General features: G+C 36.5%; 1 protein-coding gene and 1 long non-coding RNA gene across 6 annotated transcripts in view; one reads left to right on the forward strand and one right to left on the reverse strand.

The window, feature by feature from the left end:
* The window catches only part of LOC135691621 (uncharacterized), an 83,715-nt gene that overhangs the window by 46,706 nt on the left and 10,672 nt on the right, over window positions 1-26,337 (reverse strand). For 3 of the 5 annotated variants that reach the window (XR_010516767.2, XR_010516766.2, XR_010516765.2), the window contains one exon: window positions 9,106-9,219. This is a non-coding gene — a long non-coding RNA (uncharacterized LOC135691621). The other 2 variants (XR_016144536.1, XR_016144537.1) reach the window with 2 other exon arrangements.
* Window positions 1-26,337, forward strand: part of LOC135691617 (uncharacterized) — a 67,083-nt gene that overhangs the window by 26,439 nt on the left and 14,307 nt on the right. The window contains exon 2 of the mRNA XM_065209536.2: window positions 9,128-9,228. The gene's annotated coding sequence lies outside the window, so the exon portion shown is untranslated. The remainder of the gene's footprint in view (window positions 1-9,127; window positions 9,229-26,337) is intronic.

Raw genomic sequence — 26,337 nt, forward strand, 5'->3', positions numbered from 1 at the left:
ATGATTCGAGTCAATTTGATCAAACAAATAATATTTTTCTATACTTTATGTTGTATTGGGAAAGAATTGACAATGCTAACTGACTCTGATAATATACACATTTTATGCGATAAAAAACAAAGTTTTTTGGCAATCATATTGTTATTAAAAAACAAAGAACATTATTCAAATACGTCTAAATTAAAAGAAACCGAACGTTAACAAGAATGAAGCATAAATGACAATGTTTCAAAACGTTTGCTTCAATAATAATTCACCTCCAAAGAAAAAAGTTTGTTCTCGGCTCAACATAGAACTTTTAACCAAGAAGGCCTAGCTCCGATACTTTAGCTGCAGAGATAGAAGCAGAATTTCCAAGTCTTTTAAGCTTAATATTGCTAAGGTCATGCATGAAGCTTCCAATATTCACGTCTCTGACAGAACTTAACCTTTTTCAGGTTATCCTTTCCCCTTCTCAGCTTTATTTTCCTGTCTGTCAAAATCACGGTACAAGAGTGAAATGAGGCTGCTAATCGTCTTCATGATCACCGCACCGATCTAGTGGATCACCTACGTATGACAAGTATCACCCTGATATCAAATGCGGCATTCTGCGGCACCTCAAGATTCCAAATAACCATACGCTGAGCCCACTCCACATATTTTGCATATACAAAAATTTCTCATACATCTCATCGATGCCGCAAGGAGAACAATAAAAATGACGTAGGGTCTCAAAAACGATTGTTTAAAACTGCGCGGGCATCTAAAATTAATATGCGAAATGCCGCAAAATATAATTTATGTCAAATCATCTGAGGCAGGGAAGAGGATCACATAATCGCAGGGAAAGAATCACTTATTCGCTCAATATGAGGCGAAACAAAGATGCAAAGTAGGGTCTCCCAACGACTGCACGCAATCAATTAATGGAGATACTTGGGGGAGAAGAGGGGGGGAGGTGGGAGGGCATGAGTCATTAACAAAAAAATCAAAGGATGTATGTAGTGGAATTTCAAATAAATGAAACTGAAACTGAAGATGTGTTTGGCGAAATTTAAATGTTTCAGTCTTTGTCAGCGGTAGTTGACTGCCTTGCGTAAGGTAGTTGCGGCACCCTAGATCCGCCCCTGCATTAGATCGTTCTAACGCAAGTTCATATGATTGTTGACTGTTCGCTGATTTGGCTTAAAGTCGAAAGTGTCACTTGACATGGCGGAGTTAAGATAAGTTACAGCAAAAAAAATTTCGTTTGCATGGATTATGAATTAATTTGACCATGATTGATGACACTCTAACTAAATTCAATAATCGTTGATAATTCATCGCTTTTTGGTATCTTTTAGATCGACCTAGAATGACAGCATTTAGAATAAATGGCTTGAAATGGCTAGACTTTATTGTCACGAATTTGCAAGGAATGATTTACCCTTTTAGGAAACCTTACGCTCCTGTAATAATTATCATTGCAGACCAAAACCAATGAATTATTTGACCTGAACAAGAACAAGAAAAATTACTTTTTCATCTATTAACATTATTATTATTATTATTATTATTGAAAATTGTACTCATACATAGATGGCGAATGAATGAGTAATAAAGCAAATTGCATCTAAGACGTCTATGAAAAACCTTATTGCCTTGCTCAAACCTGTTGAAATCAAAATTTTACATATTTTTTTTGTAAAATTTTGATTGCTGGAAGGCAAGAGCTTTTAGAGATTGTTCATTTAAAGCTGCCTGGCGAATGAATGGAATGCCAATTTTGAACGAGATTAATTGAGCAAGGGAGTTTCAGTCGATACTAGACACTTCTATTACTGGCATATTACAAGATTCCGGCTTATAGAAATCCACTTCAGCCAATAAAATGTTCTTAGAAGCACAAGCACATCCATAGATTTGTAACAGAAACAGAGTCACCGCTATTGCATTAGAAATAAGCCAATTTAAAAGGGGCTTTTGCGGATGCCTCAAATTTTGCAAAAAAAGAAAGGCCCATATACTAAGCTTCTGTCATTATAAAACCTCGTACAGCGCAAGTGATTAACTGCTGACCTGAATATTTCTCAACCAAACTTTTTCTTGCAACGAGCCGAACCGTCTGATTTGCGTGTGTTACTTGCCAGATTATTTCCACAGGTGCATTGCATTGCATGTTTTATAGATTTCAATAAAAGCAGTTGCGCATTTAGGATCGATTGAATGAAGGTTGGAATGAACGGATTGAGCAAGCTGGAGCGCAGCAACAAGAGCATGAAAGTTTTGCACGCCCTTTGATTTTGTTTTGAAGGGATCTCTCAAAATCATGCACGGCATTGCATAGTCTGATAGCTTTCTAACATTTATTGAAATAAGCAGCAGAAGGGGTGGGAAATTATCAAAGATATTGAACAAAATTGGGAACTGCCTTCCAAACCCCACAACCTCAACACAACCATGGCTACGTCATTCAAACATTGATAGGTTTTCTTATTTCTCCATTCGACCTGCATTTCTGCAGGATTCCAACGCCTTATGTTTGTTGCTGTTCTATTATTCCAGGCTATCTTCAAAAATCAACAAATCTTACGCGAAGTCCCCCGGCTCTGCCAAAGCATTGACTGCTCTTTTGGACAGCGGTTTCGTCAGCATAAAGACAGATAAATCATGCAACAGTTATCTCTCGAAACAGCGTCATGCTCTAGAAATTAAACCTTCTTTCGGTTGACTAATTACAAATGTGAGAGCTTAGTCCTTAATTTAATAAAGCCGGGCCATTCAAATGAATTTGGGTTGAAGAGGATTACACGGTGATGGAGATAACCTCGTAATATACTATCTAGAAACCGCACTGGCCGAAACAAAATTACTTTCGCTTGAATCGCTTGCTAAGTGAGGAGATTAAGGCCGTTTTAAAGCGATATATCTTTGTACTAGACAATGGATAACGGTCCTGCACCCATGCGAAAGGAATAGAGTGGTTTTCAGATCGCTCCGTTGAATTAGCAGATAAAATTGATGATTTAAGAAGATTGAAATCCTTTCTCGCGCGTTGATGCGTTAACGGCTAATCCCGCGCGAGGTCACGCTCAAGCTCCAATCGTTGGTTCATCTGAGACGGCTCAGAGAGCTCATTCCAAACACTAGACAGGCAGATATCCCTTCTAAATCGTAGCATAAAGGTCCCGATCGAGGTAATCTCTCTACAAAAATATTAGATTAAGGAAATGAGAAGTGGAGTTAATCACTGTTCCCTTCATATGTAAATTCATTTATTTTTATTATCTTTGTTGTCAGTTTTGCAATTTGCTGTGCTTAAAATGAAATTGGTGAGCCTGTGATTGTGCAAGAGGTGATTGTGATTACAAATTGGAATGATCTTATGTTGAAACTGTTTCAACCTCAACATTCAAATAGATAAAGATTCAGCTGGATATATTGAGAACATTCCGTTTTAGATGCTGTTTTACACTTCCTGTGATTCTATGAAATGTGATGATACACAAGAATAAGGTCGAAAGCTTTAGGGTAGAACAAAGAGTCGACCCTCCCATTGCTAAAGTCCTGTAAAACGGTGTCGGTGGTTTTGCGCCTGAAGAAAAGTGTAAATCTTTATTTACATTCTGTAGCACACTCAATCAATGTGCAAAGTAGAATCAGATAAAGAGGTTTCTAGAATAAGCCAAGGCCGACAACAGAGCTGGCAAAACTATTTTAAATTGGAACTAAAAACCATTCTTCCTTGCCTAGGCAAAGAGTAGCAATATCTTGATGTAATGAAAGCACAGGAGCTATACTAATGGTGAGAGTAAATCACTTCTGCCTATAACTGATATTGGTGTTGAGGTTCCCATCAAAGTAGCACGGCCAAAGGTTTTGCCTTCATTGGTTTAGCTGAGGTTTTTCATCTAATTCAGGACAATATTGCTACGCTGTTAAGTCAAATGAACAATTTGCTTTGTAGCAAACATTTGAGTTATCTTGATTGAGAGCCTTTGGCGTCAATGATCTCCCCGTGTCATGATTTCAAATGTATACGATGCGGCAATTAGGGCAAAGACCGTTAACATTGTACGTTGGTTGAAATCTAATAACGGCTTTGCTTGGCACTCTTTCATCAGAATATGATAAGTTTCCCAAACATTAAACTTCCATGGATGGAGTAATAAATTAAGTTTAAGCTGGGTAGCCTCAATTAAGTGAGAGTCCCGTTATGTTTTGTTCTCAGCAAGTGACTCCCAGATAAGAAACGAAGGCTAATTTGATTCTACTCCCAAGATGTAAACTGACTCGAAGGTTTGCTGGGTCGATGCAGCCTAGTTACAAGTTAAATGAAATTGTTTTTAAGGCTGCTCAATATGTTGAAGAGGAAATGGAATATTCTTGCTGGTCCAGTTAAATGAACTTTCTCAATATGGACCTGTCACGTGTCTGAAGCCCAGGGAGGCGTCCGTTTATGCAAAAGCTTTTTGATCATGGGCGTTGCCAAAGAACCTCTTTCGTTCTCACTATTCTTTCGTTCTCATTCTTATTGTAATCGAACATTCTGGCATCATATTTTCCGGATGCTACACGTGTCTTTTCGAGCAAATACATTAACAATCGTACGATTTCATTGATTTCCTCCTCTTATCATCTCTCTTAATATGGAAAACAATCTAATTATTTAAGCTTAGAACGTACTTTATATTATTCTTTATCTCTCTATTAACTTCCCTTTTGAAAACAAGATTTTGAGTTTGATTTAAGAATATTTAAAGACTTGGCTGAGACATTCTACAACTCAAGACACTTTTCCGTATTCGCTTTTATTGCTTTGAATACTTACACTAGAACTATATACCTTTCCACGTGACAGCTGTGGACATTAAAAATAAGTATCTAAAACTACTCATCAACACAGAACGAAACATTAACCAATATGGCTATCAAAAGCAATAATGATAACACATGTCGTCACAAATAACGTGGAAAGTATTTTGTGTTTCAAAGCTGGTTCGTTTTATTCTACAGCCATTGAAAAGTGAGCTGTAGTTTGCTAAACTCTTTTAGACACTATCACTTGCATTCAAACACGGTTTACAGCGATCAAAAGATAATTGAATCATCCGAATCTCCAGATGCGATATGTTACAAGAATGTTTTTCTCAACAGCTATTCTTTATACAATAACTTTCATGAAATCTTGAGAAATCTGTACCACTCATTATTGCAAGTTTACACTTACAGCCCAATCTAAGACTGTTTTATAGCCAAAGTTTCTTAAAAGGCCTGTAAAGATTTTCATCACTAAATATGTTGCCAAATACACTCACAGTTGCTTGAGTGTTATCTAAACTAATAGAGGAAGAACCCTACAGATTTGCTTTGCCCTACAATGATAAGAGTTGCATAACCTTTTGAGTAAAACTACAGTCACTGGCTACAATTTTCTTTGAATATAGTGATAATAATAGCGATTATAATCGTGAATATTTACAGAGCCAAGCTTAAATGAGGCTTTTCGCAAAATAAATATTGTAAGAGGTAAGTCTTATAAAGGAACTTCCATTCCAAATTCTAGTTGGACAATATTAAAAAGTATCATTAGTTGATAGCTAGCCCACTTATCGTGGTTATGAAAACTAATGTGGTTGGTATAACTTAAAGGAAAGAAACTTTGTTTTAAGTATGCTCCTACAGTTGAAGTTATTTGCTTCACTTCAACAAAATCGCATTTTACCAGTGCAATATCTAGTTCATGAGATGCAATTCTGCGGATGGTGTAGTAGGAATTAACAGTATCGGATAAATAACAACGACAATGTTTGACTAGCGTTCTCGACCTTTCATTTGCAATGGCTCGATCCACAATATTTTCTGGATTCTTTCATGCTGATTTGGTTCACCTCGATTTCAAAATGTAATGCAGCCAATATATAAGAGCAAATCACCATTGACGTGGAATAAAAGATATTTGTTAAAGGAACCGCTGATGGTAAGCTCGTTATTATGAAACCCCAAACTTACAAGATGAGACAGAGATCGTGCAGCCTGATAACACTTTATCTCAACTTTCTTGACGCAAAACCAAGCTCCAAGTACAAAATAGGGTCAGAAATCTTGGCTCTAATCTTGGCTAGCCTCGGCTTGCCATTTAGATCTGGAATTATAACAGTCCTTCATGAATCCCTTTCACATGACCGTAAACAAAACTTTAAAGATAATTCAGAGTATTTGTATTTGATCTCAAGTAAATTCAGACTGACTCGTGCGTTTGTATATGAATAATGGGACACGGTGCAAAAGTTTGAGGCGTTAACGGAGATTTGTAATCTAGCAAGAGGCCAGAGTTTTATATTGTGAGGAAAAACTTTGTTCACGTAAACGGGTGGACTTGAAGGAAGTTAAATTCTTAGTGGCAACAACTATGATTTAGTAATTGTAAATAATTGCCTATATGTTATATGATTGTTAGTTTTAAGAATTCTTATGTTTCAGCTACTTATTAGCGAAAGACCTGATGTTTTGCTGCAAAGCTGAATCACTATGAAATAGAAATCGTCACGGTCTAGGTAACTTGCTTCAATAACTAGAACTAGCAATAGCTGCAAAAACCAAATATCTTTATTTCTACTTCAGTAGATCAGACATTCTACATAACATGAAAAAGTGTCTGAAATGTCTGGGTTTAAGGCAAACTCTGTCCTTGATGCTAGCAAAAATGGCTTAACACTGCCATCAAATCATTTGCTATTTAGCTGATTGAAATCAACCATGTAGAATCAATAATCACATATTATCTACAAGACCATTGCAATGCAAGAAAGGTCCGTCCAGGTCCCTGTGCGAGTCTTTTGAAGTTTACTAGACTCAATAATCGACTTAAGTCACTAGGGGTCCGAGGGCATGACTTTGGCAGTCTATGCAAACCAGTGGGAATCAACAGACCATTTTCAAAAAAAACAAATCTCATTTTTGGTCGACTGTGCAATACTCTTAATAGAAGGATTAAAACTAAACTAAACGACACTAAACTTTGAGGACGCTCAGCGTCTCAATTCATTTTACCAAGGATCATCATTCATTGATGATCCAAAAAGTCTCAAAGCAGCAAATCATAAGAGTATTTTAAGGTTAGGTCCACGTGACAATGCTCCCTTTAATGGATTTTGTGGATGAAAATTAATTATAAAGCTACATATATATTTATATATATAATTTCTCTAACTATTTGAGAGGTTTTACAATTGAGTCTTTTAATCTCTTGCAAATTAGCAATCTTTGAAAGGACAAACAGGTGATTTGGCACTAGTTTAGGATATTTTCAATTCAGGTTGTAAGTTTGCCCCCAAGTAACTACTGCTGACTATTAGGAGACACAATGCAAAAATTACATTGCAATTTCAATGTTTTTGAGCAAAAGGCAGAAATTGCCTTTTTATGAAAAGCTTTACAACCTGTATGGAACTAATTAGATTAAAAACAAAATACCAAAATTGATGATCACATAATTTCATGTATTCAAAAATGTGCTGCAATTATCCAAATGCTTTTCGTTAGGCCCACTCTTTGGCTTGCTGCTCAATTATTGCCTATGCCCGTTGAGCAAAAATTCTGAGAACAGAATCTCCCATGATCTTCCAATGTTGCCTTTGCTCTTACTGTTGTACTTAGCTCAATGTGATGCACCAGGACAACACTCAAAGCATAATTACAGTGAAAGTAGCAAATACAATGGAAGAAATTTTATATGCCAACCAAATCCTGCTGGGAAATTATAGTGCTTTCCCACAATATGAGTACATTGAGAACAAAACAAGTGTTTAAGGACAATGTTGTTGAAAACAGGGCCACGTTTGCAGGCGTAGGATTTACTAGAATGCTCCCACGCACCAGCCTAGATTCTTTAGAAGCTGCGGGTAATCAGCTTTGGGGCGTTGTCCTCTTGCAAGGCTGGAAGTCAGACTACATGTCGGTAGACTGCAGTTGTCTATTAATGGTTTGTTTATGGTTATGGTTTGTTTACAAATCCATTGATGAAGTCCATGAATGATTTGCATGTAGTTATTTCTAAGGAACCATTCTGAAAATGATCTTTGGAACAATTGAAATGATGTTGTTTTTAAAACTTGCAGATACATAAACATGCTTAAAAATTTATCCAAAAAATAAAGTAAGGTTACTGGTGAGTTATTCTTTTTCTAAACGTACCAGGGGTTTTCACTGATAGAAGTATTTAGATTAGTTCTTTTTAAATTCAACATTTGTTTCTAAGATATGTGATGCATATTTTGACAGCGAAATATACTGAACCAGTAGTTTTATGTCAGCCTTACCATAATGACTTGTCAAAGCAAGAAAGAATCATCTTACTTAAAATAAAGACTTAAAGTGACACGGCGCCCTAATACCGAAAACTTAACCAAAAACAAAAACATAAAAAAAACAACAAAAACGTCAATCATGATGCTCAAAAAAGCAGCAATAAAATTTCAGTAACTACAGCAACAGCAAAAAAATGGCGATACGAGTGCAATAAACCAACTTAACGGCTACCTTCATAAACGGACACCTCCATTCTCCATTAACAGACATCGCTACACAACGGACACTTCTATACAGCGGACTCCTCTATACAACGGACACCTGCCAACAACGGACATATATTTTTGTCCCAATTTTTCAAATCGCTTTTAAAAGCACCTATATAAAACGGACAGTTACTCTGGTCCGAACTGTAACACACTTGAAGTTTTATTACATAAATTATTACAGTTACAAGTCTCGATGCTTCGATAAATTCGAGTGATGTTGATATTAATTTACGGCTTTAAGACACGTGCATGGAATGATCTTAGTTTGATAATGGCCTAACGATCACGCAACAATTCCGCATGCGTGAAATTCCTCATTTACGCCGCAATGCGGATTAAAAAGTCTTGACCTTGGAATAGGCTTACGAGAAGAAGATTGATAATTATTTGTTTACATACACCATAACAATTAGCAGGATGAGGTTAATTTCCGTCGATCTATTATTTATTTTCGAACAAAGATATCCTATTTGCTCTTTTGTTCTGTAGCCATTCGCATATTTCGATACTAACAACGGGTGCAACCAACGCCCTTGTATCTTTTAATAAATATAAAAAGACTCACCGATTGTTTGTTATTAATGCAGCACGTGAAGCTCTGATCGATAACATCTCGCAGTTGAAAGGCATCAGCAAAGTTTCCATTCTTGCAAAAGGCATCAGGAGGGCATACAACTACCTGCAAAGTGTAAGTAGAAGACTTTTCTTTTTATGCAATTAATCTTGAGTAAATAAGCAAAAATAAAAGTGCATATAAAAGGTCAACAATATATTTTTTAAAAAATTTTTGCATCGGTTATCTTATAAACTTGAACCCTTTCGTCTTGAGCTTTAAGTTTTTCTTACAAAAGAAATCAATCTTTGCAGTTTTATGCAATGTTTGTCAAAAGAAAGCATTCCCATCACTTTCAATTTTACATTATCTGGGTCAGTTTGAGTTTTTCTACAAATAAGGTGTGAAATGCTGCGCAGCTTTGAATGATTGTTCAAATTCTAAGAAATGATCTGTTACTTTAAGAAATTTTTTTCGATTTTCAAACTTAGACTAAACTTGTATGTTTCTTATCAAAAAAATGTATTGAAAGGAATTGCTAAATGCCTAAAGGTAAAATTCAGGAGAAAAAAACCTCAGTACAACTTGAAGACTAATCATGGATTGAAATATATACAATTTCGCGTTCAATTATAAAGCTAATTATTTTCTAATGAAAAACCACATTCAATAACGACATAATTTTTTCTGCTTCTGCTGGGAAAGAGAGAATTAACAATGTACCAGGTTTCGTCATTCATAAGCAAAATCAAATTTTGAGTGAATAAGGGAAAGTAGTTTGAATAAGCTTTGACTGTGTGACAAGAACGGAAACCAAAATGTCATTAACTTTCGTAGAAAAATGCGGAGGAGGGTTACGTAACGTCTGCTCGATTTATTTCTTTGCCTCGCTACAGAGCCCCGTTATCAGAGAGCTGAAAATTTAAAATGCCATATACATGAATTTTGCTAACAAAGGATTCTTGTGTTACTTTCTTTGCTAGTATTCCTCTTTTGAAGTCCTGCCACTCCAACCCTGCCGCACGTCTCATGAAATGTTTGTGAAATTGGCTAGCACAGGTCTACCAGAAGTTATTTCTTTCTAAATTGTTTATTGGAATCGGTGCTCTCGACAAATTCGCACTTAGAATTAAATCTACTCCCTTAACTGAAGTAGTGTAATGACGTATGTATTACTGTAGCGTGTTTAGGAACATCACGTAGCGAGCACGGCATGCGGTAACTAGGCTCGTTCCAAACTCGAGCAAGACGTTGGCCACAAAGACACTATCTTACAGAACCTTTCTGTCACGTAAACAGGCACCTGTTAAAAACCAATTATAATCTCTCGTTGACATTGATAAAAATTTTACTCTATGCAAACATGTAAATGCTTCATAAATGAAAGGAGTAGCAAAAACCGCCAGTTAATCGGGGAAGAGGGAATTTACCTGGAAACGAATTTAAAGATCAATGACATCTAATCTAAATTCAACACCAGGATACCAAGTGTTTTCTGCATTTCCAAATGGGGTTTTACAGAAGTGTTAAGCGCTAGTCCAAAATATACCCAAATAATTTCCCATTCATCCCCACAAAATCAATTCAGACAAGTTGCTAAAACTTCAGGGTTCATTTTCCTAATCATGACACTCCAGTGTTCAACTTTCGATAAACATGGTATCAATTCATACTACTGTTTGCTGGGTGGCAAATTTCGGTGACACTAGCTAACTCAGGTTTTGTCACAGATCAAATGCAGAGGGCTGTCCGTTCTATTTTCGAAACGCTGCAAATCCAATTCATTTTTCAATTCAATTTAACCAGCTTTACTTTGCTTATTCCCTTTTAATTCATAAAACCAGAATAACACAGGATAAAGATTTGAAAAGGAGGTTGGCATAGTGAGGTAACGACTGACCCGAGCTGACCCACCCATCGACAGCATGCTTTTCTTGAGGGGCCTAGATAAATCGCATTAGCTTGACGGTGTTAAGTTGATTTGTAACGTTTGTTGTTTGGCGATTAGGCCCGATATTAACGTGACAAGGTTAGTGGATGCTGTTGCTTTTTCTCGACTTAGATACAAAGAGTAAAATACCTTGACCCACTCACGAAATCTACGTCAGGCGTCATATCCATTGATAAGCTGCCACTGCGCAGGCCACTCTCAACCTTACTAAAACCGCGCAAAGAAAGGCTGGTTTCGAATACGCCAACTTAAGGTGCCGGTAAAAAAATGCGTTTTGGTACCCGGTGCAAAAGTTACAAATTTTGCTTGGGTACGTTTTTGCATAACAATATTGTTTTGCATTTTCGAACCCGGACCGTTTCATATGCTGAATTTCTTCATTTGTCATAGTTGGCACGTTTATGCAAAAACAAAAATTGCACAAGCATAAGGTTGACACTGTCTATGACACCTATGTGACACTGTCTTTCAACCATTCTCCCTTCGCTCCCCTTTAATTAAAAACCCCCACACCAAAATGGGTGCGCCCATATCTTGTTTTAGGAAGCCGATATCTGTTTTACGTTCTTTCTTGATTTTCTATATAATTCTTGAATTTCAAAATTACTCAACTGATAATCGGAATAAGCCCAGATTTGAGAAAGTGACGAGATCGTTTACCGAAAGCATTCAAACTTCTGACTTTTTCCGCCGCTGTGCACCTCAGTGCAAAATTGTAGATAAGCTAAGGTCAAAAGGGCAATGCAAAAGACGTCTTCAACCGGCCCGCGCAACTATTAGCACACTTAAGAATAAATCCACGTTTATGAAATTTCCAGGTACTAAAAATATGGTTCTTAAGAAGCTTGGATCAAGGCCAACTTTGAGGTAAACAAGAAGGAGAGAAGATAAGTTTAAGTTTCCAAATGACGTTAGAAAGCGCCTATGGTAAGATTGGCAAGACGGTGCGGCCTTAGAAGATTTCACGGCACCTAAAAGTAGTGTGGCAGTTGATGCGACCCCGGTAGTTAACAAGTGGCGTTGAGCAATAAAGCAGATCGAAAGGAGAACTTGAATTCAGCGTCACTGACATCGAAAGACGAGACTAATGATATTAACTTCCCGCAAGAGCAGCGCTTCTCTTTGATGTAAACGAACTGCCAGTGTTGCTAGTTTCATTAATATGCCATTTCTGCAGCCAATTGCGCTCTTCAAGGCTATCATTAACCGATGTCTGCTCTTTGGTGCGCGAAATACTATAATCAAAGCACGATGAATTAACTCAAAATCCTGAACTGCGCCAATGGCTCACAAGGATTATGATCAGGTGATCAGACTAAGCGCAAAAACTAATTTTGAAAAGCGTCCCGCAAAACTACAACTATCGATCAAACTTTAAGCTATTTACTATCCTTTATTTCACGCAAGATGAAACCGAAATCTTCAAATTTATAAAAAGATCTGCGCCCAATCATTATTGTGCTGTTTGATCGAAATTCCACTTAGCGTCAAAATAGACGCTCTATCGCCGACCAACAGTCCGTCTTTCTTTTGCCTAGAAATTGACCCTACCTGAACATGCAACCTTATTAATTTTTAAATTTATTGATTATATCACATACATTAACTATAAACAATTTTGTCTTGACAAAATTTTGGACAGATATTTTGATGAAATATTCTTCGACTAGATACAAAGTGAGACGAAATTTGGTCACGATGAAATTTTTTGCATCTAAGATTTTTGAGAATTTGCATAAGAAATCTATTATATGAGGTCAAAAAGCATATTTATGCATTCATTTCAACCTAATCAATGCCGATTTCGTCATTATCCCTATTTACATTGCCTTCATTAGCATCTTCATCGTCGGCAACATCATCATAATCATCATCAGCATTGTCGGTTCTTGAATTAACTTTGTTTCGGCATCGTTCGATAAAAATAGTTTTAATTTTTCTTTTGTCGTCAATTGGATTTCACCTCTGTATTTTTATACTCAACTATAGAATTTCTTTCATTTGCTCGAAGCATTTGCACTTTTCAACCCAAATTTTGAACTCTACAGAAAGCAAAATGTTCAGACGAACTTTTCCTATTGAAGATGGTCTTATGCTTTCCCAATCTTATACCTATATTTTCATCATACTTTTAGCTATACTCTATTCATAAACTTCCATACCATATAGACAGAGAGCAGAGACTCTTTGAGTACTAAAAGCATCTCTTTTGATTTTCCTGAAATGCTGTTCTGTGTTAAAAAGCTGCATAGGCAGTTCCAAACGGTTGCTCAAACCAGGTTCTTTTACTCGGGTTTTTACTATATGTATCATGAAATCCATTGATATAGGAATATCCTTGCCTTCTACTTTTCCAACCAGAAAAACTGTGGTTTACATTAAAATTTGCTTTGATAAAGTATTCTGTATTCGGCTTGGCTCCCTGCCAATAGCTTCACACATGAATTTTGGACAAGAAATTTCCATTATATAAATTAGACGAGATAGGAACACAGTTAGCAAGTTAGTTGCAATGAGGGTGCTATAAAATGATGTTGGTAAAAATGGCAATATTGTGTTTGTTTAGGCTCTCTCTTGCAGCCAAAGTGACCTCGTCCTCCTCTGCCTTTCATCTTTTACATACACTGTACCAGGTTTGCTGTTCAGGTACAATAACCTCGATATGATGGTTTAAATGGAGATTTTTGGCTGATTTTAATGTTTTCAAACATTTATTAACTTATGTCTGCCTTGGAGAAGTTAATCTCTCGAACCAATTTGTGCCACAATGCTCTGTACCACAGTAAAAACAAGATGAGCTTTGCTTATTTAAGAAATACACGGATTAATAGGTTAGGAACGCATACAAACTTACACTTTAACAATAATAATTGCTGGCGCCACATCTCACGGTATTGAATAGGTAAGCCTGGAATGCAAAGCAGGACAGGGGGTTGGGCATGAAAAAGAGTAGCTTATTGAAGAATATCATTGCTAGCATTCTATCATTCCTATTTTCTATATTGCGTGATTATCATCTATCTTGCTTGGTTGACTTGCCTTGTCATGATCCGAAGTGCTTTAATGAAAGCAAGTGCACATTGCGAAGAAGGGGGTACAATACGTTATAAAGTGTATATGGATATGCTTACTGTCAATGCAGTAAGCACATCCATAAATAATATATGGCACAAGAATAAACAAATGAAAAATGAATGCACAATAGCAAAGGCCTATTTATGTACAGATGCAAAATTGTAAATTCGGCTAATATTCAACTGAAAATTTCTTTAGAGATAGATACTTAATAAGAGAAGAATTAAGCTGAGATAATAAGTTAGATAAAGTATTGTAATTGTGACTGGACCCTAAACTTCCCTCAATAGATAGGAGATGAAGAGCGATAGACGACTGGATTCATTTCCTCTTGACGAGACGCTAGACATATATCGAATGACTATAGAATTTAAAGAAATTAAAAGATTAAACTATCAAGAGAAACTCTCAGTATTTAAACAATGATGAATGACAGTTAAACTCAATTAAACTACATGCTTATTAAACTGTGCTGCCATTAATGATTCGGCCACAATTGTTTTTATTTCAATGAAATCCTTGATTTCAACATTCACATTCCTGATTCAATTTCAATTTGAGAATTTGTAGCAGATTCGAATACCAACTAAAATTTTATGTTGGAACCAGTTTTTCCGTTTGTGACAATCAAAAGCAAACATACGGGCTATTTGGAAGGGTTACAACTCGGAAATTTTTTATGGTAGTATTGATTGGCTTGTCTCAGTTTAGTTGGGACAATTATGTCGCAACGAATTAGCTCCACCTACATATTGATCTCTAGAGAACACTTAACAATTTGGAAAATTGTACGCGTCACTTAACTCGACTGGTTTTATTAGCATGGCATTATCATTGAAACCACTTTTTGACTGACGTTCAGAAGGCTCGGCCGATCTTTCTTATCTCGATAATGATAAACCAAAACCAAAAGGAAATAACTACAAAGGCGTTTGAATAATCTTCCTTCTCGAATCTACGCTTGTCCACAGAAATGCATGTCCCATTAATAAAGGCCCATCTGTCATTGCATTTAACGCTGGTGTTAAAAAGGTTGCTTATGATAGCCGAACGTCTTCCATTTAACAACCCTATTCTTTAATAGTTGTTAATACAAACCAAAATCTAATTCAAAAACAAAAACCAACGGGAACATATGCGCAAAAGTAAAGTCAGGACTTTATATCTCCTGTTAATCATCATAAAGAGAAGTTCAATGATATAATGTATTGTATTGTATTGTTGTAATATATTGTGATGATATTTTGTAATGATATACGGTTGATACAGAAAATTGATAATACTGATTAAAGTAGTGATTATTTAGTAATGCTTTTGTAACAATCAGCATTTCATTTACTTTTGTCTTTATTGCGATAAATGGAAAATTAGAAAACTCGGCCTGAATTAGTGATGCCTAAGGTTTGGTAAGCTATGGTTTGATAGGGCAACTGAGCTGGAGCAAAATCTACGCTACATTTTCCATCAACGTTTTCTGAAAGCAGTTATTCAAACTTCTTCTTCAGATGCTTACTTGAATTATATAAGCAGTTTAAAAAGCTTTTAAAATGATGATGTTTTAAGGCATCTATAAATGGGACCATCTTTTCATGGAGATGTCTTAGTTTGATCAATAAGTCGTTGTTATTCACGATGGTGAGCACAATAGCTTTCAACTCAGAGAGTCTTTTGTCTTTGCTTTATTATCAGTCATGTGAAACTTTCAAGAATAAAACAAGTCCAAACATGAATACAAAGATATTTAGGTCAGATACAAATTTTGTAATTACACAATTTTTGTTAGAACACCTAAACTTATTCTGAGTATCAATTCTCGTAAACATTCAAGATCCTTTGCTTAAAATTACTCTTAACCAATTTTTCTGGCACACATCGTGTTATCTTTGTAAGGTTCAACAAAGGAAATTCAGGTCATTGTTACTTTTTTTATTCGTCACGAAAACATCACGAATACTAGCATGGTACAGGCATAGTGAGATTGCCTCAAACCTTTTGCGTAAATACAAACTATTTGCTCACAAGGAGAAGATAGGTGAAAAAGTCAAAATGTTGATATAATTTGAGCTGCTACTTCTAATTAGTTCCAAAAACTATTTCTTTTTGTGCCTCAACATTCTTATGAAATTAATTTTTAAAAAGTCATTGAATTTTTGCGTTTAGTTTCAACTGCTTGAAACTACTCGGAGAATTGATGGATTATGATCCGTTAAATCCATGTTGAAGTGAAGAGAGCAGTCGTGGGCTATGCGACTTTTACTAAGAACAAAATTTGATGGAGTCATTTGCTTCAATCCGAATTTTTTTGAAGCTGAAATATCATAAGAATCTCACAAGGTTAAAGAGGCATTTTGGGAATGCTTTGCAACTGACTAGGGGCTATAACCTCTGTTTGTCCTTAAAAGGTTAGACAATCACCTTGTGCTCCAGACTGTCTATCTCATTGATACTTGATATGCATTCGGTCGAATATCGTCTTAAATTTCATTTTGTCTCATGCACTGGAGATGCGGCTGTGATAGAGGTCTCATCTTGGATAAAGTGTAATGCTTTTCGACTCGACTCGTAGCAGACGTTGTAGAAATCACTCACCACCCTTGCCACAGATCGCCCTGAAAGCCGCAGTCCCCGCCTGATTTTCTATCTGCCTTCAAGCTATTAAAACTCATTTCAAGCAAGAGAATCTTCCAAGGAACAGGAAGATGTAAAATTTCAAAAAGACTCAAGAGGTCGTAGGCGTAGAAGATATAGGAGCTGGGACCCCCAAATTAGATTTTTCCCTTATTCAGGCAATTTGATCTTAACGAAACAACAATATTTAGGCATAACCTATACAAAGACCTCCCCCTAAACGTTTAGCCTCACTACGGGCATGTAACTAGAGAAGATGCATTGAAGAACTTGGTAACAAATCCTTCTACTCATTTCTGTGCTAAAGTCTGTCATCAAGACGGCGTAAAATTGACTTTAAATATGTGATGGCATTGACATCTAAGTCGATTATGACGTCACTATTATAACTGATGTAGTAAATAAGCGCAAAGCAGTGTTAATTTTCAAACAAAGTTGCTCTTTATTTTTGATAAGAAAATTCTTTTTAGAACACGAGCCTCAACCTTGGCCGAAAGTTACGAACTGAACAACGTTTTATCTCAAAAACGAGGATTTTTAGCCATGTGTTGGTGCTTTTTCGATGAATATTCAAACCTGTCGGAAAATGAAGGTTGTCTCATTCACTTTGTTGGCAAATAAGGCCTAACTACCTCTATAAAGCGAAAAAGTTAGCACTCGCACTGCGTACACCCTATTAAATTAAGAACAAATCAAGAACAGTCAGCCTGAACTTAAATTTACTGGTTCTTATAAAAAAGGGTGTTACTAGGAGAGCTTTCATCAGAGGAGAATGAATGGAGAATGAATTTAATAACAATTTTATTTGAATTACGCGACTTGTGGGATACGAAATACAAGTATCAGAATGAAAAAAGTGTGAGTGCCTAGATTTATAATTAAAGAAACGGATAGGCAAGAAAAAGATTCTATATCTTTTACGAAAGGTGTGTTCAGGTTTACGGCGCGGAATCAGCGAAACGTTAAGCGTACAAATAATTAATCATCAAGGGACAAATTTTCAACAAAGGACAGGTTTTTAGGGCAAATAAGAATCTATTAAGCGGGTAGGTGGTTAAAAATTGGCTCAAGAGAAAAATTTACATTGGATTAGAGAATTCCGTTTGTTATAAGCAACAAATTAGACGAACTCTAGAAGGTAAACCACTTCAAAAGGTACTTTTTGGAGCCTTGTGTGACATGGTATACTTCATGTTAGAGCATGTTAAAATTCTAGGCAAGGCAAAGCAGGCAAGATCGTGACCATACAGACAGAAAACCACTTGGTGAAGTGTTTTCGCATTGCACGTGCCTATGTCGTACCACAAAAACTTAGCCTTCCATAATCTTCATGTGTTTAGAAGAACGCCTCCTCAGATTTCAAACTACCAACTATCTGTTGTTCTAAATTAATATTCTAAGTAAAATCTCTTCATACTAGTTTAAGTGAAACCAAATGCTCGCAAAAGGTCTCTTAAAATGTGTTTTCCATCTCCAATGCCAGGGTTTAGCAAACCAACAGATTCTTAGGCCCCGTATCGCGCTGTACCTAAATGAAGACGAGAAAGTACCGACAAATCAAAGGGTGAAAAGAGGAGGGTGAAGAGAGGAGACAGGCAGACAACAGGACAAATGCCCCTGTTCCTTTTTCTTATAAAATCGTCCCCTGAGAAGTGTGCTCTACACACCAGGCTTCAGATCTGAATGAAATTTAATAAAGACCCCATTATTATATTCAAATTGATTTGTAAGAGAGCATAAGACGGTTTTTACGGTTCTTTGATCAGGTTTACTCCCAGATCAAGAAGTCAAGTACTATGAACAGGTAGAGTCATCAACTGATTTAAATAAAAAATTTAACTGCGTTCTTTAACGACTATCGCTCTCGCATGCTTGAAAATCTATGCACTAGAAATAACTAAATCCGTTATGTTTTGAGATGATGTCGATATTTAACCAAACTTCATGACAATCTAAACTTGTCTTTTAAAGCGGCGGTTAAGTTAACATAATTGAAAACTAAATGTTTATGTTGGCTGAAATGTTCTCTTTTTAACTTGTATAAAAAGCTTGAGATGAAACAATGCGAGATTGCGAAATTAAAGACTCACAATTCTTTAATGAAAGTAGAGTTTATGAAGAAAGACCGTTATTACAGTATGGCCAATAAAGAACCTAAGGATTATATGGTTATTCATTTGTTCCTCTCTGGAAATAATATTTGCCGCGATCGTTAACAATTTGACGACTTACAGGATACTAACAAATTCAAGTTCAAAGTGCCGCCTCGGTTCTACACTTTAAAGACATGGATGACTAAGAAAAACGAAATAAAAAAACTGAGGCTAGAGCCATTATGCTACCATTTTGCCCCCTGCCTGTTGGCAGACTGCGCGCCAGGAGAAGGGGAAGTGTTCTGCAAGCTCACGCGGTTTCGCAAAGTGAGGCTCACGTGGTTGCACTGCTGCTTGCGCGCGGACTACTTCAAAATAAACTTCAAAACAAGCTGTGACCCTGCCTTTATTTTTATTACGTTTAGGTTACGTTTGAAAATTTGTCTTTCTGATATCTATAGCTCGCTCGGTTTTTCAGCTTTCCAGGGAGCTTTTAGCAGGACTTGCTTCGAAACATTCTTATCGCTTAGGATCAGAATATTCCTTACACACGGTTAAATGCATGTTCTGCTTTTGAGGTGCTTTTCGATTAATCAAATGGCCACTATAGATAAGTTCTTTCATTTCTAAACATAATGGCCATCCTATTTGACATAACGATCAACTATTCCTCCTCCATATACGACGAAAAATAGTGGAACGATCCTTACTAGAAGCTCTGAATGACTAAAAAATTAGCTACAGTTGCAGAATTCTCAAAAACATGTAATTTAGGCGCAAAAAATTTCTAAAGCCCTTTGCAACGCTATACGACTTTAACACGTGTCCAAACATTCATTTTCCTCTTTACAGCCCTTTCCCATCTTAGTTTCATCCTAAAAATGTTAATAATATTGCTTTTCATCTTGTAATTCATGCTGAAAGAGGTTGCAACATGAGTTGTGAGGAAACACCTAACAGTTCTTTTGGCCCAGCGTGGATTAAAGAGCAGGATGATTTGATCTAAATCTGATTCTAGAGAGTAGTATTAATACTTTTGGATTGTTTGTTTTTATCAAAGTAAGACTGAAATACCAATAGGCTTGAATCAGATATGAAGCATAATATTGCATGAAGTGTTTCGATATCATGAAAAATAAATAAATGAAACTATGTGGAGACAGAAAGAAAGACGCTAATGCAAGGCTTATATCATTTCCATGTTGTTCTGCTAATTTTTCAGGGGGTCAATAACTGAGCATACCGCTCAAATTGTCCATAAAAACAATTCCTATCTTCCTATCTAATTTCCACGTAAATTTCAATTGAAAGTTGAAGAAGAAAAATCGCACGCCACATTGAAACAAAACCTTCACTGTCGTTCACTCTCTATGTTTTGTTCTTATTCATTTAAACCAGTAGCAGATTCTAATTCTTTTTCAAATGTCCAACGAGGTATACAGATTTGTCACGCAGCTAAACAGATGAATAAGTGAATGGGTAAAAAAAGATCCCACCACTGTGTCTAAAGCACCCTGCGCTGACAGTCACAACACATTTTACAAGCTTTCCTTTAAACTCTCTTTCTTCTGCATGAAGCAATACCATTTTACAAGACTAACCAAAGTGCCGTTAAATGAACAGTGTTCTCTACACTGTCCGCAACAAGGAACCGAAAGGAAACAACCTGGTTTAAAACAGAAAAGCTAGAAAAACAAAGGCTTTATTGCAGACATTACCTTTGGTGCCTGGTACATTTATGGAGCAAAAGCTTGGCAGTTTCTGATACGCAAGCCAAAGCCTCTCCAATTACTAGTGCTGTTTGTGTTCGTGTACTGAAAAGTAAACAAAACTAGGTGGTAATTGTGTTACCTTCCTTTATCTCGGCTTCGAAATTACTGGACCTCATGTTACCTTCATATTACCAACATTACTGGACCTCCAAGAAGACAAATGGGTGGTCGAGTGCTGGTACTTTTTGTTTCAATCATATCTCGGTTTTGATGGCTGCAGAAGTAAACCGAAAAAATGATAACAGAAAAAACAAATATAGACATCTGAATGTTTCCAAGGTGACTTTGGCCATGCGTTGAGTTTTTCACATTAATTTCAGAAATTGATCTTGAAAGCACCTAACCATTCAGGCCTCGCTAACCCTCATTGGGGTTTTATCAAACAGATATTTCCAAAAAAGCATTAATTTTAATGAAGGAATGGCATAAAGATGTTAAAGATAGAAAACAAAAGACAAACAAGGCTCAGACTATGCCACAACTTTGCTGGAAGAAAAAGCTCAGACAACGATAATTGCTCCCATGGCTTTCCACCACCATACCAGTGATACAAAATATCATCAATTTGGTGTCCCTGTCTTTTTGTATCTCTAGCCACTTTTTGATTCATCAAGACAACATAGTAAAGAATTTCTAAGATGCACCTTGCTTTCCTTGATGTTTCTCGGGTAAAAACGATGATATCAATATACTAAAACGTCCTTCACAAATCACTTAGGCCAAAAGTTTTAGTTTTTATTTCTAAAGAAAGGATGAACCTTGTCCGCTTTATCACATCATATCATACGGTTTGCTTTCAACCTTCTGTTGACTTTGAAAAACGCCACTAGGTCGATTCCATGTACAGATACTAATCGGCGATCGAGCTTTGGATGCACCAAGTTCTATAACCAAATTCATTCGATAAATCAACAGCATACTCCTTGAAAGCCTCGTTGGAAGATTGATATGTTTGTGGTTTTCTTGATAAGGTGAATGAACCTCAGCAATGCCATACCTATTCTTTATTTGAATTACTTCGAGGATTATAAGAACGTTGACCTTCAAAAGTTTTCTCGCAAATTCACCAGGTAATTTTCAACAGAAGCCTTCTACTGTCCCACCGATGGTCGCTAGATGGCCTTCAACCTCTCTAATGAATGGTGTGAAACCAGAATCTTTTGCTAACAGTAAGATGCGACAGCAATTCTTTTTCACAAACGCAAGAAACCCCTTCAATAATATCTGGCGGCATAAAATTTTGAAGATGCTTTTGTTTAAATAATGTTTTTATCTAAACTATTCACTTTGATCAAAAACGAAAAGAGTTGGTTCAAGAAAATATAAGGGGATTTTGAGATACATACGCCACAATATATGTACACAAGTCGATTGAAGTTGGGTATTATTGCTGAAGGGCACAACAACTAACACTTTACAGTCAGACGATACGCGGGAATCCCAAATGAATTGCTAAGTGGTCATTGTAGGCAATGTGGTACTTACTATGACACAGTTATGGTTCGTGTTTTAGTGATAAGCTCATAAAGACTCACTTGTGGCAATGCATATTCACTTCTTAACCTACTCTTTACCCATGTTCTTGAATTTTCAGTCACTTTATTAATCATTGGGAACGTAACCCTGAACTGTTGTCTGAAATTCTCTTTGTCTTTCGGCCTAGCATTGTACAGTATTTTACAGTGAGTCATCTCATGAAGAAATGATTTGAAAGATTGATATATTTTTATACTTGAGTGATGTTAATATATCATCTGATGGTAATGATATGATAGTATATAATGATGTATACCTAATAGTTGGCAATAAAAGACCCGATGTACTTTATGACATTTCTGTTTCATTGCACCGTTCAGACTGCAACTCTGGTAACTAAGATAAGATAAAAGCATTGCAGATCAAACATGATAACCCCGATTCTTGAATCAAAGTGAAACAGAATCAGCAGCGTTGATGATCAACGCTGAACACGTGGGTCAATCTTAATTACCAACGGCCAATTAATGCGGGCAGCAAATGAAATGAGGTATTGCACATTGGATTTGAACTTTTTTGAAAAGTTGAAAAATGAAATTCACCCCTTTCCCTCGTTTGCAGTGCATTATGCATGTTTTTATTGGAAGCGAGTTGTGACTGTTGAGACTACATGGACTCTATGTCAGTTCCAGTCGGGATAAATCGCCGGATAGCCAGACTTGGAAAATTTGGATCACCTAGTGGCCATTTTAAACCGACAAGGTTTTGTGTATGCATGCGTATGATATCCATAAAGCAAGGTATTTTTATGCCCACACAATATAGGCAGTTAAATGCTTTGTATCCAGGAAATGGTTCTTGGCCTAAAACTCTGCATACGTACAGAAATCGATTTTGCATATGATCTGTCCCTTGCTGTATATGAATCCTGCCATTGCTACCTGGTTTATTGTTTGTAACTTGGAGAGAATGACAGTGTACACTTAGACACAGGAAAAAATAGTTATTCTCCTTTGGTAGAACTGTAGACGAGATAAAAATCAGTGCAGTAATCCATTTTGCGTTTCAAACCAATGGCGTTTTTGAGGCCAGGTCGTAGACTAACCAAGAAATACGCACAGTAGATTGACATTGGACTGGCGGCCAGGCAGCCAGTAGCGGTGCTAGTAAGACCTCGATCGCTCTTTCGAAGCAAATACGAAAGCAGACTATCCTAAATCGCGTCACTTACAAAGCAGCCTTAGGGGGATTCAACGAAAGCCAAAGAAAGTCATATGTAATCCTGCTTTTGAAAATTAGAAAAGCAATTAATGTCGGGCGACTTACGGTGAGAATAAGGAAGATGTACCGTCTTGCTGGAGACTCTGTTTGCATACAGAACCTGGACAGCTCTTTAATGTTGTATCCGATAACATTACGTAATGTTCAGATCATATCAAGTATCAAACAGAGCCTGTGAGATGAAGACATATTAGAGTTGAAAACCTCTAATCTGTCATCACGTGATCACTGTGGCCAAAATCGATTAACTCTTCAACAACGTTTGGATTGGTGGGAAAAACCGTTGCAAGACCTTGAATGTAATCATGTTTGCTTTTGCATTTGGAGATTCCCGATAGTTCCCAGGCAAAGCAAGCAAAACTTCACACAAGGTGCGATGCATGGATTGAGCACAGTAACTAAGAAAGTGTCATGTTTAGGGCCTCACACAAATGATCAGGTGCTCAATGGCATCCTTTTAACCTCACCCTTCAAGGTTTACTAACTCATGTCTGCAGGGTTGCAACATATAGGAAGTTACTTGGAGTGTAATTACCATTAGAAGTGCCTGTAATCTTAGTAAATGTTCATAAGAACATTAAAAGCTCCGCCATTTTGAGCAAGTGCACTTTCTTTAACTAGGTCGTCAGAGGCTTTGAAAGCTTATAATCTGCTCGTGATCTTCTATTCTCGTTAGACTTCTGAAAGAAGTCAACATTGCCACAAACTGGACGTCAGAAACAGTGGTGGAACGGAGCTGTATGGGGCCCTTATTGTAAATGGTGTTTCGGGGCCCCTTTACTTAACAAAATTTGAGTCAAGTTATGAAGATAAATTATGTTAACTAAGATATTTTCTACGATCTCAATCTAAGCTTTTCCCGGATTTTCTTCAGCAAAGACAGATGCGTCTTTAAAGTGCATTAGAAAGCATGTCTAGATTAATATTGTTAAACTGCTTCATTGAGGAAATAAATTAGATTTTGAATATTTGTTATTTTCTTCTTGTTATCTTCTTTAAAGTGCGAGAAACTTCTTGGGGGCCCCTTTAGAGCCTTAATGCTTGGGGGCCCTTGGTTTTTTACTTGAAGGTGCACACCGTGTGTTACGCCACTGGTCAGACAACGAAAAAGACAAAAAACACGTCACATAACGAAAGACTGTCAACTGAAAAATATCTTCTGTCAGGTTGAAAAGTAAGTTCTTGGTGAAGTAAAACCTTGAAAAAATATCTAAATTTCTATCAAGCATAAAATCTGAAGGCATTAAATTAATTGTTCAAGCAATCAATCTATTTGGTTTTGCTTAATAGGCCTATTTTGAAGTTTTGTTACCCCAGTTAGGTCTTACGTGACGAGAGACAGTAAAAATTCAATAATTTCACTTTGGTACACTATGAAACAGGTTAATGGCTCTAAATGAAAAGGGCATGCTTGAAAACGCTTTCATGTCTGGGAATCGAAACTTGTGTCACAACTTGATGACAAAATTTCACATGAAACCACGGACACCATGTATGTCCTAAAGGGCGTTTCTACTTCAGACCACAAAGGTTGTAACATTGAGTGGTATCAAATAACGAAATGAAATCATACGCGGCACTTGACCAGATAACGGTCCTTGCAATCAAAAGTCGTGATCTCTCCCAGAGCCGCCCTTTCATGTTTTTTTCTACAAGGACCTAGAAATGATTGAATGGTGTGCCACAAAACAAGGATAATGCGATGAGTCATAAGGACTGCTTTAATCCTGGATGACAAATGTTTGTATTAGAGGCGTAAAAAGTTGTAAAGAAAAACAGCACCAACACTGGTTCTTCATTCATAATTCAACAGCAAAGACTTCTAAGTTGAAATTTCCGGAGAAAATTTGAAGGAACATAAACTTAATTCTACATCTTTACTTTGAAGTTGAGTGGTTGTTTGCAAATTTATGTGATGCTTTTTCTGACCACTCACTGCAACAATCTTCTGTCGGAAGTTTGGTTGGAAATGAGGGCGCTCGATTAAAGATTGAAAGCTGCGATGACGTAATCAACTATGACGTCATCGATTTTCCAAAACCTTTCTAAGCTTTCTTTACCTCAAAAATCACATTTGTCTCAGTTTATTTAACGGGCATCCCTGTCATTTTTCACTGAAATTTTACTGAAATTTCCAATAAAGACAAAATACGACCTTTCAGAGTTCAACCGGTTCAACTAAGAGAAATGTTTTTCTGAAATGTCTTTATACGTGCAGTTATTCATAACAATATAGTTATTCATCATCTTCTACGTTTCCATTTATATCATACAATTTCAATCTTAGATCTATGACACTTGAAAATCAGTGGTACCACTACAAGGAAAGAAATTGAACAACACAATTCTGCATGCATATAAAAAGTTATAAATATCGTTTATATAAGCAGAATGGTATGAATATGTTTATACTTAAAATATTACTGCGGAAAAGCAGCCTTGACTTATAGAATAACAAAGATAAGCAAATTGCCATTCTGGTACAAAGTAACTGTCAAATTTTCAAACTCAGGCTTATAAACACAACTACAGTAAAGTTATCGTTATGTTTCTAGAGGAGTATTAACACAAGTTCGGCATTTGGGGTAAGCGTCAGGTTGATGTTTATTTGAAAGTGTCCTAAGCCAGTCATATGTTATATGACCCATGGGTTAAAACTTCTTTGCATTCTGGGAGGATAAGCCAAAACTAAGAAACTAACACCAGAAAGTAGATCAAAGTTTTATCTCAAAAGTTAATGCATTAATCTGACTCCATAAACTGCCGTAAGAGACACCGCGCTGCCACGCTCTGTTCATGACATCGAAAATTTGAATTTTTTATGGTTTTTATAACAGGAATGTTACGCAAAATTACTCAACCTGAAAAGTAGATTTTGTCTTTTATTATGCTGTTCATTAATCTGCGTGTGTGTACGCTTATGTTACACATATCTTATACCTACTGCAGGGACATAAACTTGATGACT

Source organism: Rhopilema esculentum, chromosome 13, assembly GCF_057945365.1.
Source record: "Rhopilema esculentum isolate cy_ngs chromosome 13, ASM5794536v1, whole genome shotgun sequence".
Lineage (NCBI taxonomy): Eukaryota > Metazoa > Cnidaria > Scyphozoa > Rhizostomeae > Rhizostomatidae > Rhopilema > Rhopilema esculentum.